The sequence below is a fragment of the Cupressus sempervirens genome, chromosome 2 (assembly GCF_028749045.1).
Source record: "Cupressus sempervirens isolate cs-2001-9-10 chromosome 2, ASM2874904v1, whole genome shotgun sequence".
In the NCBI taxonomy this organism is placed as follows: Eukaryota; Viridiplantae; Streptophyta; class Pinopsida; order Cupressales; family Cupressaceae; genus Cupressus; species Cupressus sempervirens.
This window is the reverse complement of record NC_143119.1, coordinates 565,032,869-565,050,021: the sequence shown is the minus strand read 5'-3', so window position 1 is coordinate 565,050,021 and position 17,153 is coordinate 565,032,869.

The window sequence follows — 17,153 nt, the reverse complement described above, 5'->3', positions numbered from 1 at the left end:
ACGAACTTAGAGGGTCGACTTTGCAGGGTGACTCGATGAACGGACCTAAAGAGTTGACTTGGTGAGAGTACTCGGTGGGGTGACCTGATGAACAGACTTAGAGAGTCGACTTGGTGAGAGTCCTTGGTGGGCCGACCTGGTTGGGTGACTTCATGAACTGACTTAAAGAGTCGACTTGGTGGGGTGACTTGATGAACGGACTTCAAGGGTTGACTTGGCGAGGTGACTTGATGAACGGTCCTAAAGAGTTGACTTGGTGAGAGTACTTGGTGTGGTGACTTGATGAAAAGACTTAAAGAGTCAAATTGGTGAGAGTACTTGGTGGGGTGACTTGATGAACGCACTTGAAGGGTTGACCTGGTGGGGTGACTTTATGAACGGACCTAAAGAGTTGACGTGGTGAGAGTGCTTGGTGGGGTGACTTGATGAACATAGTTAAAGAGTCGACCTGGTGAGAGTAGTTGGTCGGGTGACTTGATGAACGCACTCGAAGAATCGACTTGGTTAGAGTACTTGGTGGGGTGACTTGATGAACGGACTTAAAGATTCGACTTGGTGGGCCGACCTGGCGGGGTGACTTGATGAACGGACTTAGAGAGTCAACTTGGTGAGAGTACTTGGTGACTTGGTGGGCCGACCTGGCCGGGTGACTTGATGAACAAACTTAAAGAGTCGACTTGGCGAGAGTACTCGGTGGGCTGACCTGGTCACGTGACTTGATGAACGGACTTAAAGATTCGACTTGGTGGGCTGACCTGGCGGGGTGACTTGATGAACGGACTTAGAGAGTCGACTTGGTGGGTCGAGCTAGCGGGGTGACTTGGTGAGAGTACTTGGTGGGCTGACCTGGCAGGGTGACTTGATGAACGATCTTAGAGAGTCGACTTTGTGAGAGTACTTGGTGGGTCGAACTGGCGGGGTGACTTGATGAACGAACTTAAAGAGTCGACCTGGTGAGAGAACTTGGTGGGCCGAGCTAGCGGGGCGAATTGATGAACGAACCTAAAGAGTCGACTTTGTGAGAGTACGTGGTGGGCTGACCTGGCGGGGTGAGTTGATGACCGAACTTAAAGGGTCGACTTGGTGAGAGTACTTGGTAGGCCGACCTGGCGGGGCGACTTGATGAACGAACTTAAAGAGTCGACTTGGTGAGAGTACTCGGTGGGGTGACCTGATGAACAAACCTAAAGAGTCAACCTGGTGAGAGTACTTGGTGGGCCGACCTGGCGGGGTGACTTGGTGAGCAAACTTAAAGAGTCGACTTGGTGAGAGCAGTTGGTGGGCTGACCTGGCGGGGTGACTTGATGAACGAACTTAAAGAGTCGACCTGGTGGGCCGACTTGGCAGAGTGACTTCATGAACGAACTTAAAGAGTCCACTTGGTGGGCTGACCTGGCGGGGTGACTTGATGAACGAACTTAAAGAGTCGACTCGGTGAGAGTAATTTGTGGGCTGACCTGGCGGGGTGGCTTGATGAATGAACTTAAAGAGTTAACTTGGTGGGGTGACTTGATGAACCCACTTGAAGGGTCGACTTGGTGGGGTGACTCTATAAACGGACCTAAAGAGTTGACTTGGTGAGAGTACTTGGTGGGGTGACTCGACGAAAGGACTTAAAGAGTCGACTTGGTGAGAGTACTTGGTGGCTCGACTTTATGAGCAGACTTAAAGAGTCCACTTGGTGAGAGTGGGCCTAACGGGGCAAGTTGGTGGGGCGACTTGGCGAGCGGTATTAGAGAGCCGACGTGGTGAGGCGACTCGGCGAGTTGGTTCATTGAGATGACATGGTGAGCTGACTTGGCGAGTCGACCTGGCGAGCAAACTTAAAGAGTCGACTTGGCAACGTACTCGAGTCGACTTGGTGAGGCGACCTGGCGAGCGGGCTCAAAGAGTCAACATGGTGAGGCGACTCATGGTGAGGAGCTATCCTTGAGGCGACTTGGTGGGCCTACTTGATTAGTCGACTTGGTGAGCCGACCTAACGAGCTGACACGGTGAGCGGGCTTAAAGAGGCGACGACTTGGTGGGGTAACTCCGCAAGCCAACTTATCGAGGCGAGATGGTGAGTCGACTTGGTGAGCTGACTTGGTGAGCGCACTTAAAGAGTCAACTTCGTGAGGTGACTCGGCGAGTTAGCCCGCTGATGCGACTTGGGCGGGCCGACCTGGCGAACGAACTTAAAGAGGCGACTTGGGCGGGCTGACCTGGTGAGTGAACTTAAAGAGTTGACTTGGCAACGTACTTGAACAACCGACTTGGTGAGCTGACATGGTGAGTGGGCTTAGAGAAGCAACTCGGCGGGGCGACTTGATTAACGGACTTAAAGGGTCGACTTGGTGGGGTGACTCGATGAACGGACCTAAAGAGTTGACTTGGTGAGAGTACTTGGCGGGGTGAACTGATGAACGGACTTAAAGAGTCGACTTGGTGGGAGTGCTTGGTGGGCCGACTTGATGAACGGACTTATAGAGTCGACTCGGTGAGAGTAGTTGTTCTGGTGACTTGATGAACGCACTTAGAGAGTCGGCTTGGCGGGGTGACTTGATGAAAGGACTTAAAGAGTCGACTTGGCGGGGTGACTCGATGAACGAACTTAGAGGGTCGACTTTGCGGGGTGACTCGATGAACGGACCTAAAGAGTTGACTTGGTGAGAGTACTCGGTGGGGTGACCTGATGAACAGACTTAGAGAGTCGACTTGGTGAGAGTCCTTGGTGGGCCGACCTGGTTGGGTGACTTCGTGAACTGACTTAAAGAGTCGACTTGGTGGGGTGACTTGATGAACGGACTTCAAGGGTCGACTTGGCGAGGTGACTTGATGAACGGTCCTAAAGAGTTGACTTGGTGAGAGTACTTGGTGTGGTGACTTGATGAAAAGACTTAAAGAGTCAAATTGGTGAGAGTACTTGGTGGGGTGACTTGATGAACGCACTTGAAGGGTCGACCTGGTGGGGTGACTTTATGAACGGACCTAAAGAGTTGACGTGGTGAGAGTGCTTGGTGGGGTGACTTGATGAACATAGTTAAAGAGTCGACTTGGTGAGAGTAGTTGGTCGGGTGACTTGATGAACGCACTCGAAGAATCGACTTGGTTAGAGTACTTGGTGGGGTGACTTGATGAACGGACTTAAAGATTCGACTTGGTGGGCCGACCTGGCGGGGTGACTTGATGAACGGACTTAGAGAGTCGACTTGGTGAGAGTACTTGGTGACTTGGTGGGCCAACCTGGCCGGGTGACTTGATGAACAAACTTAAAGAGTCGACTTGGCGAGAGTACTCGGTGGGCTGACCTGGTCACGTGACTTGATGAACGGACTTAAAGATTCGACTTGGTGGGCCGACCTGGCGGGGTGACTTGATGAACGGACTTAGAGAGTCGACTTGGTGGGTCGAGCTAGCGGGGTGACTTGGTGAGAGTACTTGGTGGGCTGACCTGGCAGGGTGACTTGATGAACGATCTTAGAGAGTCGACTTTGTGAGAGTACTTGGTGGGTCGAACTGGCGGGCTGACTTGATGAACGAACTTAAAGAGTCGACCTGGTGAGAGAACTTGGTGGGCCGAGCTGGCGGGGCGAATTGATGAACGAACCTAAAGAGTCGACTTTGTGAGAGTACGTGGTGGGCCGACCTGGCGGGGTGAGTTGATGACCGAACTTAAAGGGTCAACTTGGTGAGAGTACTTGGTGGGCCGACCTGGCGGGGCGACTTGATGAACGAACTTAAAGAGTCGACTTGGTGAGAGTACTCGGTGGGGTGACCTGATGAACAAACCTAAAGAGTCGACCTGGTGAGAGTACTTGGTGGGCCGACCTGGCGGGGTGACTTGGTGAGCAAACTTAAAGAGTCGACTTGGTGAGAGCAGTTGGTGGGCTGACCTGGCGGGGTGACTTGATGAACGAACTTAAAGAGTCGACCTGGTGGGCCGACTTGGCAGAGTGACTTCATGAACGAACTTAAAGAGTCCACTTGGTGGGCCGACCTGGCGGGGTGACTTGATGAACGAACTTAAAGAGTCGACTCGGTGAGAGTAATTTGTGGGCTGACCTGGCGGGGTGGCTTGATGAATGAACTTAAAGAGTCGACTTGGTGGGGTGACTTGATGAACCCACTTGAAGGGTCGACTTGGTGGGGTGACTCTATGAACGGACCTAAAGAGTTGACTTGGTGAGAGTACTTGGTGGGGTGACTCGACGAAAGGACTTAAAGAGTCGACTTGGTGAGAGTACTTGGTGGCTCGACTTTATGAGCAGACTTAAAGAGTCCACTTGGTGAGAGTGGGCCTAACGGGGCGAGTTGGTGGGGCGACTTGGCGAGCGGTATTAGAGAGCCGACGTGGTGAGGCGACTCGGCGAGTTGGTTCGTTGAGATGACATGGTGAGCTGACTTGGCGAGTCGACCTGGCGAGCGAACTTAAAGAGTCGACTTGGCAACGTACTCGAGTCGACTTGGTGAGGCGACCTGGCGAGCGGGCTCAAAGAGTCAACATGGTGAGGCGACTCATGGTGAGGAGCTATCCTTGAGGCGACTTGGTGGGCCTACTTGATTAGTCAACTTGGTGAGCCGACCTGACGAGCTGACACGGTGAGCGGGCTTAAAGAGGCGACGACTTGGTGGGGTAACTCGGCAAGCCAACTTATCGAGGCGAGATGGTGAGTCGACTTGGTGAGCTGACTTGGTGAGCGCACTTAAAGAGTCAACTTCGTGAGGTGACTCGGCGAGTTAGCCCGCTGATGCGACTTGGGCGGGCCGACCTGGCGAACGAACTTAAAGAGGCGACTTGGGCGGGCTGACCTGGTGAGCGAACTTAAAGAGTTGACTTGGCAACGTACTTGAACAACCGACTTGGTGAGCTGACATGGTGAGTGGGCTTAGAGAAGCAACTCGGCGGGGCGACTTGATGAACGGACTTAAAGGGTCGACTTGGCGGGGTGACTCGATGAACGGACCTAAAGAGTTGACTTGGTGAGAGTACTTGGCGGGGTGAACTGATGAACGGACTTAAAGAGTCGACTTGGTGGGAGTGCTTGGTGGGCCGACTTGATGAACGGACTTATAGAGTCGACTTGGTGAGAGTAGTTGTTCTGGTGACTTGATGAACGCACTTAGAGAGTCGGCTTGGCGGGGTGACTTGATGAAAGGACTTAAAGAGTCGACTTGGCGGGGTGACTCGATGAACGAACTTAGAGGGTCGACTTTGCGGGGTGACTCGATGAACGGACCTAAAGAGTTGACTTGGTGAGAGTACTCGGTGGGGTGACCTGATGAACAGACTTAGAGAGTCGACTTGGTGAGAGTCCTTGGTGGGCCGACCTGGTTGGGTGACTTCGTGAACTGACTTAAAGAGTCGACTTGGTGGGGTGACTTGATGAACGGACTTCAAGGGTCGACTTGGCGAGGTGACTTGATGAACGGTCCTAAAGAGTTGACTTGGTGAGAGTACTTGGTGTGGTGACTTGATGAAAAGACTTAAAGAGTCGAATTGGTGAGAGTACTTGGTGGGGTGACTTGATGAACGCACTTGAAGGGTCGACCTGGTGGGGTGACTTTATGAACGGACCTAAAGAGTTGACGTGGTGAGAGTGCTTGGTGGGGTGACTTGATGAACATAGTTAAAGAGTCGACTTGGTGAGAGTAGTTGGTCGGGTGACTTGATGAACGCACTCGAAGAATCGACTTGGTTAGAGTACTTGGTGGGGTGACTTGATGAACAGACTTAAAGATTCGACTTGGTGGGCCGACCTGGCGGGGTGACTTGATGAACGGACTTAGAGAGTCGACTTGGTGAGAGTACTTGGTGACTTGGTGGGCCGACCTGGCCGGGTGACTTGATGAACAAACTTAAAGAGTCGACTTGGCGAGAGTACTCGGTGGGCTGACCTGGTCACGTGACTTGATGAACGGACTTAAAGATTCGACTTGGTGGGCCGACCTGGCGGGGTGACTTGATGAACAGACTTAGAGAGTCGACTTGGTGGGTCGAGCTAGCGGGGTGACTTGGTGAGAGTACTTGGTGGGCTGACCTGGCAGGGTGACTTGATGAACGATCTTAGAGAGTCGACTTTGTGAGAGTACTTGGTGGGTCGAACTGGCGGGGTGACTTGATGAACGAACTTAAAGAGTCGACCTGGTGAGAGAACTTGGTGGGCCGAGCTGGCAGGGCGAATTGATGAACGAACCTAAAGGGTCGACTTTGTGAGAGTACGTGGTGGGCCAACCTGGCGGGGTGAGTTGATGACCGAACTTAAAGGGTCGACTTGGTGAGAGTACTTGGTGGGCCGACCTGGCGGGGTGACTTGATGAACGAACTTAAAGAGTCGACTTGGTGAGAGTACTCGGTGGGGTGACCTGATGAACAAACCTAAAGAGTCGACCTGGTGAGAGTACTTGGTGGGCCGACCTGGCGGGGTGACTTGGTGAGCAAACTTAAAGAGTCGACTTGGTGAGAGCAGTTGGTGGGCTGACCTGGGGGGGTGACTTGATGAACGAACTTAAAGAGTCGACCTGGTGGGCCGACTTGGCAGAGTGACTTCATGAACAAACTTAAAGAGTCCACTTGGTGGGCCGACCTGGCGGGGTGACTTGATGAACGAACTTAAAGAGTCGACTCGGTGAGAGTAATTTGTGGGCTGACCTGGCGGGGTGGCTTGATGAATGAACTTAAAGAGTCGACTTGGTGGGGTGACTTGATGAACCCACTTGAAGGGTCGACTTGGTGGGGTGACTCTATGAACGGACCTAAAGAGTTGACTTGGAGAGAGTACTTGGTGGGGTGACTCGACGAAAGGACTTAAAGAGTCGACTTGGTGAGAGTACTTGGTGGCTCGACTTTATGAGCAGACTTAAAGAGTCCACTTGGTGAGAGTGGGCCTAACGGGGCGAGTTGGTGGGGCGACTTGGCGAGCGGTATTAGAGAGCCGACGTGGTGAGGCGACTCGGCGAGTTGGTTCGTTGAGATGACATGGTGAGCTGACTTGGCGAGTCGACCTGGCGAGCGAACTTAAAGAGTCGACTTGGCAACGTACTCGAGTCGACTTGGTGAGGCGACCTGGCGAGCGGGCTCAAAGAGTCAACATGGTGAGGCGACTCATGGTGAGGAGCTATCCTTGAGGCGACTTGGTGGGCCTACTTGATTAGTCGACTTGGTGAGCCGACCTGACGAGCTGACACGGTGAGCGGGCTTAAAGAGGCGACGACTTGGTGGGGTAACTCGGCAAGCCACCTTATCGAGGCGAGATGGTGAGTCGACTTGGTGAGCTGACTTGGTGAGCGCACTTAAAGAGTCAACTTCGTGAGGTGACTCGGCGAGTTAGCCCGCTGATGTGACTTGGGCGGGCCGACCTGGCGAACGAACTTAAAGAGGCGACTTGGGCGGGCTGACCTGGTGAGCGAACTTAAAGAGTTGACTTGGCAACGTACTTGAACAACTGACTTGGTGAGCTGACATGGTGAGTGGGCTTAGAGAAGCAACTCGGCGGGGCGACTTGATGAACGGACTTAAAGGGTCGACTTGGCGGGGTGACTCGATGAACGGACCTAAAGAGTTGACTTGGTGAGAGTACTTGGCGAGGTGAACTGATGAACGGACTTAAAGAGTCGACTTGGTGGGAGTGCTTGGTGGGCCGACTTGATGAACGGACTTATAGAGTCGACTTGGTGAGAGTAGTTGTTCTGGTGACTTGATGAACGCACTTAGAGAGTCGGCTTGGCGGGGTGACTTGATGAAAGGACTTAAAGAGTCGACTTGGCGGGGTGACTCGATGAACGAACTTAGAGGGTCGACTTTGCGGGGTGACTCGATGAACGGACCTAAAGAGTTGACTTGGTGAGAGTACTCGGTGGGGTGACCTGATGAACAGACTTAGAGAGTCGACTTGGTGAGAGTCCTTGGTGGGCCGACCTGGTTGGGTGACTTCGTGAACTGACTTAAAGAGTCGACTTGGTGGGATGACTTGATGAATGGACTTCAAGGGTCGACTTGGCGAGGTGACTTGATGAACGGTCCTAAAGAGTTGACTTGGTGAGAGTACTTGGTGTGGTGACTTGATGAAAAGACTTAAAGAGTCGAATTGGTGAGAGTACTTGGTGGGGTGACTTGATGAACGCACTTGAAGGGTCGACCTGGTGGGGTGACTTTATGAACGGACCTAAAGAGTTGACGTGGTGAGAGTGCTTGGTGGGGTGACTTGATGAACATAGTTAAAGAGTCGACTTGGTGAGAGTAGTTGGTCGGGTGACTTGATGAATGCACTCGAAGAATCGACTTGGTTAGAGTACTTGGTGGGGTGACTTGATGAACGGACTTAAAGATTCGACTTGGTGGGCTGACCTGGCGGGGTGACTTGATGAACGGACTTAGAGAGTCGACTTGGTGACTTGGTGGGCCGACCTGGCCGGGTGACTTGATGAACAAACTTAAAGAGTCGACTTGGCGAGAGTACTCGGTGGGCTGACCTGGTCACGTGACTTGATGAACGGACTTAAAGATTCGACTTGGTGGGCCGACCTGGCGGGGTGACTTGATGAACGGACTTAGAGAGTCGACTTGGTGGGTCGAGCTAGCGGGGTGACTTGGTGAGAGTACTTGGTGGGCTGACCTGTTAGGGTGACTTGATGAACGAACTTAGAGAGTCGACTTTGTGAGAGTACTTGGTGGGTCGAACTGGCAGGGTGACTTGATGAACGAACTTAAAGAGTCGACCTGGTGAGAGAACATGGTGGGCCGAGCTGGCGGGGCGAATTGATGAACGAACCTAAAGAGTCGACTTTGTGAGAGTACGTGGTGGGCCGACCTGGCGGGGTGAGTTGATGACCGAACTTAAAGGGTCGACTTGGTGAGAGTACTTGGTGGGCCGACCTGGCGGGGCGACTTGATGAACGAACTTAAAGAGTCGACTTGGTGAGAGTACTCGGTGGGGTGACCTGATGAACAAACCTAAAGAGTCGACCTGGTGAGAGTACTTGGTGGGCCGACCTGGCGGGGTGACTTGGTGAGCAAACTTAAAGAGTCGACTTGGTGAGAGCAGTTGGTGGGCTGACCTGGCGGGGTGACTTGATGAACGAACTTAAAGAGTCGACCTGGTGGGCCGACTTGGCAGAGTGACTTCATGAACGAACTTAAAGAGTCCACTTGGTGGGCTGACCTGGCGGGGTGACTTGATGAACGAACTTAAAGAGTCGACTCGGTGAGAGTAATTTGTGGGCTGACCTGGCGGGGTGGCTTGATGAATGAACTTAAAGAGTCGACTTGGTGGGGTGACTTGATGAACCCACTTGAAGGGTCGACTTGGTGGGGTGACTCTATGAACGGACCTAAAGAGTTGACTTGGTGAGAGTACTTGGTGGGGTGACTCGACGAAAGGACTTAAAGAGTCGACTTGGTGAGATTACTTGGTGGCTCGACTTTATGAGCAGACTTAAAGAGTCCACTTGGTGAGAGTGGGCCTAACGGGGCGAGTTGGTGGGGTGACTTGGCGAGCGGTATTAGAGAGCCGACGTGGTGAGGTGACTCGGCGAGTTGGTTCGTTGAGATGACATGGTGAGCTGACTTGGCGAGTCGACCTGGCAAGCGAACTTAAAGAGTCGACTTGGCAACATACTCGAGTCGACTTGGTGAGGTGACTCATGGTGAGGAGCTATCCTTGAGGCGACTTGGTGGGCCTACTTGATTAGTCGACTTGGTGAGCCGACCTGACGAGCTGACACGGTGAGCGGGCTTAAAGAGGCGACGACTTGGTGGGGTAACTCGGCAAGCCAACTTATCGAGGCGAGATGGTGAGTCGACTTGGTGAGCTGACTTGGTGAGCGCACTTAAAGAGTCAACTTCGTGAGGTGACTCGGCGAGTTAGCCCGCTGATGCGACTTGGGCGGGCCGACCTGGCGAACGAACTTAAAGAGGCGACTTGGGCGGGCTGACCTGGTGAGCGAACTTAAAGAGTTGACTTGGCAACGTACTTAAAAAACTGACTTAGTGAGCTGACATGGTGAGTGGGCTTAGAGAAGCAACTCGGCGGGGCGACTTGATGAACGGACTTAAAGGGTCGACTTGGCGGGGTGACTCGATGAACGGACCTAAAGAGTTGACTTGGTGAGAGTACTTGGCGGGGTGAACTGATGAATGGACTTAAAGAGTCGACTTGGTGGGAGTACTTGGTGGGCCGACTTGATGAACGGACTTATAAAGTCAACTTGGTGAGAGTAGTTGTTCTGGTGACTTGATGAACGCACTTAGAGAGTCGGCTTGGCGGGGTGACTTGATGAAAGAACTTAAAGAGTCGACTTGGCGGGGTCACTCGATGAATGAACTTAGAGGGTCGACTTTGCGGGGTGACTCGATGAACGGACCTAAAGAGTTGACTTGGTGAGAGTACTCGGTGGGGTGACCTGATGAACAGACTTAGAGAGTCGACTTGGTGAGAGTCCTTGGTGGGCCGACCTGGTTGGGTGACTTCGTGAACTGACTTAAAGAGTCGACTTGGTGGGGTGACTTGATGAACGGACTTCAAGGGTCGACTTGGCGAGGTGACTTGATGAACGGTCCTAAAGAGTTGACTTGGTGAGAGTACTTGGTGTGGTGACTTGATGAAAAGACTTAAAGAGTCGAATTGGTGAGAGTACTTGGTGGGGTGACTTGATGAACGCACTTGAAGGGTCGACCTGGTGGGGTGACTTTATGAACGGACCTAAAGAGTTGACGTGGTGAGAGTGCTTGGTGGGGTGACTTGATGAACATAGTTAAAGAGTCGACTTGGTGAGAGTAGTTGGTCGGGTGACTTGATGAACGCACTCGAAGAATCGACTTGGCTAGAGTACTTGGTGGGGTGACTTGATGAACGGACTTAAAGATTCGACTTGGTGGGCCGACCTGGCGGGGTGACTTGATGAACGGACTTAGAGAGTCGACTTGGTGACTTGGTGGGCCGACCTGGCCGGGTGACTTGATGAACAAACTTAAAGAGTCGACTTGGCGAGAGTACTCGGTGGGCTGACCTGGTCACGTGACTTGATGAACGGACTTAAAGATTCGACTTGGTGGGCCGACCTGGCGGGGTGACTTGATGAACGGACTTAGAGAGTCGACTTGGTGGGTCGAGCTAGCGGGGTGACTTGGTGAGAGTACTTGGTGGGCTGACCTGGCAGGGTGACTTGATGAACGAACTTAGAGAGTCGACTTTGTGAGAGTACTTGGTGGGTCGAACTGGCGGGGTGACTTGATGAACGAACTTAAAGAGTCAACTTGGTGAGAGAACATGGTGGGCCGAGCTGGCGGGGCGAATTGATGAACGAACCTAAAGAGTCGACTTTGTGAGAGTACGTGGTGGGCCGACCTGGCGGGGTGAGTTGATGACCGAACTTAAAGGGTCGACTTGGTGAGAGTACTTGGTGGGCCGACCTGGCGGGGCGACTTGATGAACGAACTTAAAGAGTCGACTTGGTGAGAGTACTCGGTGGGGTGACCTGATGAACAAACCTAAAGAGTCGACCTGGTGAGAGTACTTGGTGGGCCGACCTGGCGGGGTGACTTGGTGAGCAAACTTAAAGAGTCGACTTGGTGAGAGCAGTTGGTGGGCTGACCTGGCGGGGTGACTTGATGAACGAACTTAAAGAGTCGACCTGGTGGGCCGACTTGGCAGAGTGACTTCATGAACAAACTTAAAGAGTCCACTTGGTGGGCCGACCTGGCGGGGTGACTTGATGAATGAACTTAAAGAGTCGACTCGGTGAGAGTAATTTGTGGGCTGACCTGGCGGGGTGGCTTGATGAATGAACTTAAAGAGTCGACTTGGTGGGGTGACTTGATGAACCCACTTGAAGGGTCGACTTGGTGGGGTGACTCTATGAACGGACCTAAAGAGTTGACTTGGTGAGAGTACTTGGTGGGGTGACTCGACGAAAGGACTTAAAGAGTCGACTTGGTGAGATTACTTGGTGGCTCGACTTTATGAGCAGACTTAAAGAGTCCACTTGGTGAGAGTGGGCCTAACAGGGCGAGTTGGTGGGGTGACTTGGCGAGCGGTATTAGAGAGCCGACGTGGTGAGGTGACTCGGCGAGTTGGTTCGTTGAGATGACATGGTGAGCTGACTTGGCGAGTCGACCTGGCAAGCGAACTTAAAGAGTCGACTTGGCAACGTACTCGAGTCGACTTGGTGAGGCGACTCATGGTGAGGAGCTATCCTTGAGGCGACTTGGTGGGCCTACTTGATTAGTCGACTTGGTGAGCCGACCTGACGAGCTGACACGGTGAGCGGGCTTAAAGAGGCGACGACTTGGTGGGGTAACTCGGCAAGCCAACTTATCGAGGCGAGATGGTGAGTCGACTTGGTGAGCTGACTTGGTGAGCGCACTTAAAGAGTCAACTTCGTGAGGTGACTCGGCGAGTTAGCCCGCTGATGCGACTTGGGCGGGCCGACCTGGCGAACGAACTTAAAGAGGCGACTTGGGCGGGCTGACCTGGTGAGCGAACTTAAAGAGTTGACTTGGCAACGTACTTAAAAAACTGACTTGGTGAGCTGACATGGTGAGTGGGCTTAGAGAAGCAACTCGGCGGGGCGACTTGATGAATGGACTTAAAGGGTCGACTTGGCGGGGTGACTCGATGAACGGACCTAAAGAGTTGACTTGGTGAGAGTACTTGGCGGGGTGAACTGATGAATGGACTTAAAGAGTCGACTTGGTGGGAGTACTTGGTGGGCCGACTTGATGAACGGACTTATAGAGTCGACTTGGTGAGAGTAGTTGTTCTGGTGACTTGATGAACGCACTTAGAGAGTCGGCTTGGCGGGGTGACTTGATGAAAGGACTTAAAGAGTCGACTTGGCGGGGTCACTCGATGAATGAACTTAGAGGGTCGACTTTGCGGGGTGACTCGATGAACAGACCTAAAGAGTTGACTTGGTGAGAGTACTCGGTGGGGTGACCTGATGAACAGACTTAGAGAGTCGACTTGGTGAGAGTCCTTGGTGGGCCGACCTGGTTGGGTGACTTCGTGAACTGACTTAAAGAGTCAACTTGGTGGGGTGACTTGATGAACGGACTTCAAGGGTCGACTTGGCGAGGTGACTTGATGAACGGTCCTAAAGAGTTGACTTGGTGAGAGTACTTGGTGTGGTGACTTGATGAAAAGACTTAAAGAGTCGAATTGGTGAGAGTACTTGGTGGGGTGACTTGATGAACGCACTTGAAGGGTCGACCTGGTGGGGTGACTTTATGAACGGACCTAAAGAGTTAACGTGGTGAGAGTGCTTGGTGGGGTGACTTGATGAACATAGTTAAAGAGTCGACTTGGTGAGAGTAGTTGGTCGGGTGACTTGATGAACGCACTCGAAGAATCGACTTGGCTAGAGTACTCGGTGGGGTGACTTGATGAACGGACTTAAAGATTCGACTTGGTGGGCCGACCTGGCGGGGTGACTTGATGAACGGACTTAGAGAGTCGACTTGGTGACTTGGTGGGCCGACCTGGCCGGGTGACTTGATGAACAAACTTAAAGAGTCGACTTGGTGAGAGTACTCGGTGGGCTGACCTGGTCACGTGACTTGATGAACGGACTTAAAGATTTGACTTGGTGGGCCAAACTGGCAGGGTGACTTGATGAACAAACTTAAAGAGTTGACCTGGTGAGAGAACTTGGTGGGCCGAGCTGGCAGGGCGAATTGATGAACGAACCTAAAGAGTCGACTTTGTGAGAGTACGTGGTGGGCTGACCTGGCGGGGTGAGTTGATGACCGAACTTAAAGGGTCGACTTGGTGAGAGTTCTTGGTGGGCCGACCTGGCGGGGCGACTTGATGAACGAACTTAAAGAGTCGACTTGGTGAGAGTACTCGGTGGGGTGACCTGATGAACAAACCTAAAGAGTCGACCTGGTGAGAGTACTTGGTGGGCCGACCTGGCAGGGTGACTTGGTGAGAAAACTTAAAGAGTCGACTTGGTGAGAGCAGTTGGTGGGCTGACCTGGCGAGGTGACTTGATGAACGAACTTAAAGAGTCGACCTGGTGGGCCGACTTGGCAGAGTGACTTCATGAACGAACTTAAAGAGTCCACTTGGTGGGCCGACCTGGCGGGGTGACTTGATGAACGAACTTAAAGAGTTGACTCGGTGAGAGTAATTTGTGGGCTGACCTGGTGGGGTGGCTTGATGAATGAACTTAAAGAGTCGAATTGGTGGGGTGACTTGATGAACCCACTTGAAGGGTCAACTTGGTGGGGTGACTCTATGAACGGACCTAAAGAGTTGACTTGGTGAGAGTACTTGGTGGGGTGACTCGACGAAAGGACTTAAAGAGTCGACTTGGTGAGAGTACTTGGTGGCTCGACTTTATGAGCAAACTTAAAGAGTCCACTTGGTGAGAGTGGGCCTAACGGGGCGAGTTGGTGGGGCGACTTGGCAAGCGGTATTAGAGAGCCGACGTGGTGAGGCGACTCGGCGAGTTGGTTCGTTGAGATGACATGGTGAGCTGACTTGGCGAGTCGACCTGGCGAGCGAACTTAAAGAGTCAACTTGGCAACGTACTCGAGTCGACTTGGTGAGGCGACCTGGCGAGCGGGCTCAAAGAGTCAACATGGTGAGGCGACTCATGGTGAGGAGCTATCCTTGAGGCGACTTGGTGGGCCTACTTGATTAGTCGACTTGGTGAGCCGACCTGACGAGCTGACACGGTGAGCGGGCTTAAAGAGGCGACGACTTGGTGGGGTAACTCGGCAAGCCAACTTATCGAGGCGAGATGGTGAGTCGACTTGGTGAGCTGACTTGGTGAGCGCACTTAAAGAGTCAACTTCGTGAGGTGACTCGGCGAGTTAGCCCGCTGATGCGACTTGGGCAGGCCGACCTGGCGAACGAACTTAAAGAGGCGACTTGGGCGGGCTGACCTGGTGAGCGAACTTAAAGAGTTGACTTGGCAACGTACTTGAACAACCGACTTGGTGAGCTGACATGGTGAGTGGGCTTAGAGAAGCAACTCGGCGGGGCGACTTGATGAACGGACTTAAAGGGTTGACTTGGTGGGGTGACTCGATGAACGGACCTAAAGAGTTGACTTGGTGAGAGTACTTGGCGGGGTGAACTGATGAACGGACTTAAAGAGTCGACTTGGTGGGAGTGCTTGGTGGGCCGACTTGATGAACGGACTTATAGAGTCGACTTGGTGAGAGTAGTTGTTCTGGTGACTTGATGAACGCACTTAGAGAGTCGGCTTGGCGGGGTGACTTGATGAAAGGACTTAAAGAGTCAACTTGGCGGGGTGACTCGATGAACGAACTTAGAGGGTCGACTTTGCGGGGTGACTCGATGAACGGCCCTAAAGAGTTGACTTGGTGAGAGTACTCGGTGGGGTGACCTGATGAACAGACTTAGAGAGTCGACTTGGTGAGAGTCCTTGGTGGGCCGACCTGGTTGGGTGACTTCGTGAACTGACTTAAAGAGTCGACTTGGTGGGGTGACTTGATGAACGGACTTCAAGGGTCGACTTGGCGAGGTGACTTGATGAACGGTCCTAAAGAGTTGACTTGGTGAGAGTACTTGGTGTGGTGACTTGATGAAAAGACTTAAAGAGTCGAATTGGTGAGAGTACTTGGTGGGGTGACTTGATGAACGCACTTGAAGGGTCGACCTGGTGGGGTGACTTTATGAACGGACCTAAAGAGTTGACGTGGTGAGAGTGCTTGGTGGGGTGACTTGATGAACATAGTTAAAGAGTCAACTTGGTGAGAGTAGTTGGTCGGGTGACTTGATGAACGCACTCGAAGAATCGACTTGGTTAGAGTACTTGGTGGGGTGACTTGATGAACGGACTTAAAGATTCGACTTGGTGGGCCGACCTGGCGGGGTGACTTGATGAACGGACTTAGAGAGTCGACTTGGTGAGAGTACTTGGTGACTTGGTGGGCCGACCTGGGCGGGTGACTTGATGAACAAACTTAAAGAGTCGACTTGGCGAGAGTACTCGGTGGGCTGACCTGGTCACGTGACTTAATGAACGGACTTAAAGATTCGACTTGGTGGGCCGACCTGGCGGGGTGACTTGATGAACGGACTTAGAGAGTCGACTTGGTGGGTCGAGCTAGCGGGGTGACTTGGTGAGAGTACTTGGTGGGCTGACCTGGCAGGGTGACTTGATGAACGATCTTCGAGAGTCGACTTTGTGAGAGTACTTGGTGGGTCGAACTGGCGGGGTGACTTGATGAACGAACTTAAAGAGTCGACTTGGTGAGAGAACTTGGTGGACCGAGCTGGCAGGGCGAATTGATGAACGAACCTAAAGAGTCGACTTTGTGAGAGTACGTGGTGGGCCGACCTGGCGGGGTGAGTTGATGACCGAACTTAAAGGGTCGACTTGGTGAGAGTACTTGGTGGGCCGACCTGGCGGGGCGACTTGATGAACGAACTTAAAGAGTCGACTTGGTGAGAGTACTAGGTGGGGTGACCTGATGAACAAACCTAAAGAGTCGACCTGGTGAGAGTACTTGGTGGGCCGACCTGGCGGGGTGACTTGGTGAGCAAACTTAAAGAGTCGACTTGGTGAGAGCAGTTGGTGGGCTGACCTGGCGGGGTGACTTGATGAACGAACTTAAAGAGTCGACCTGGTGGGCCGACTTGGCAGAGTGACTTCATGAACAAACTTAAAGAGTCCACTTGGTGGGCCGACCTGGCGGGGTGACTTGATGAACGAACTTAAAGAGTCGACTCGGTGAGAGTAATTTGTGGGCTGACCTGGCGGGGTGGCTTGATGAATGAACTTAAAGAGTCGACTTGGTGGGGTGACTTGATGAACCCACTTGAAGGGTCGACTTGGTGGGGTGACTCTATGAACGGACCTAAAGAGTTGACTTGGTGAGAGTACTTGGTGGGGTGACTCGACGAAAGGACTTAAAGAGTCAACTTGGTGAGAGTACTTGGTGGCTCGACTTTATGAGCAGACTTAAAGAGTCCACTTGGTGAGAATGGGCCTAACGGGGCGAGTTGGTGGGGTGACTTGGCGAGCGGTATTAGAGAGCCGACGTGGTGAGGCGACTCGGCGAGTTGGTTCGTTGAGATGACATGGTGAGCTGACTTGGCGAGTCGACCTGGCGAGCGAACTTAAAGAGTCGACTTGGCAACGTACTCGAGTCGACTTGGTGAGGTGACCTGGCGAGCGGGCTCAAAGAGTCAACATGGTGA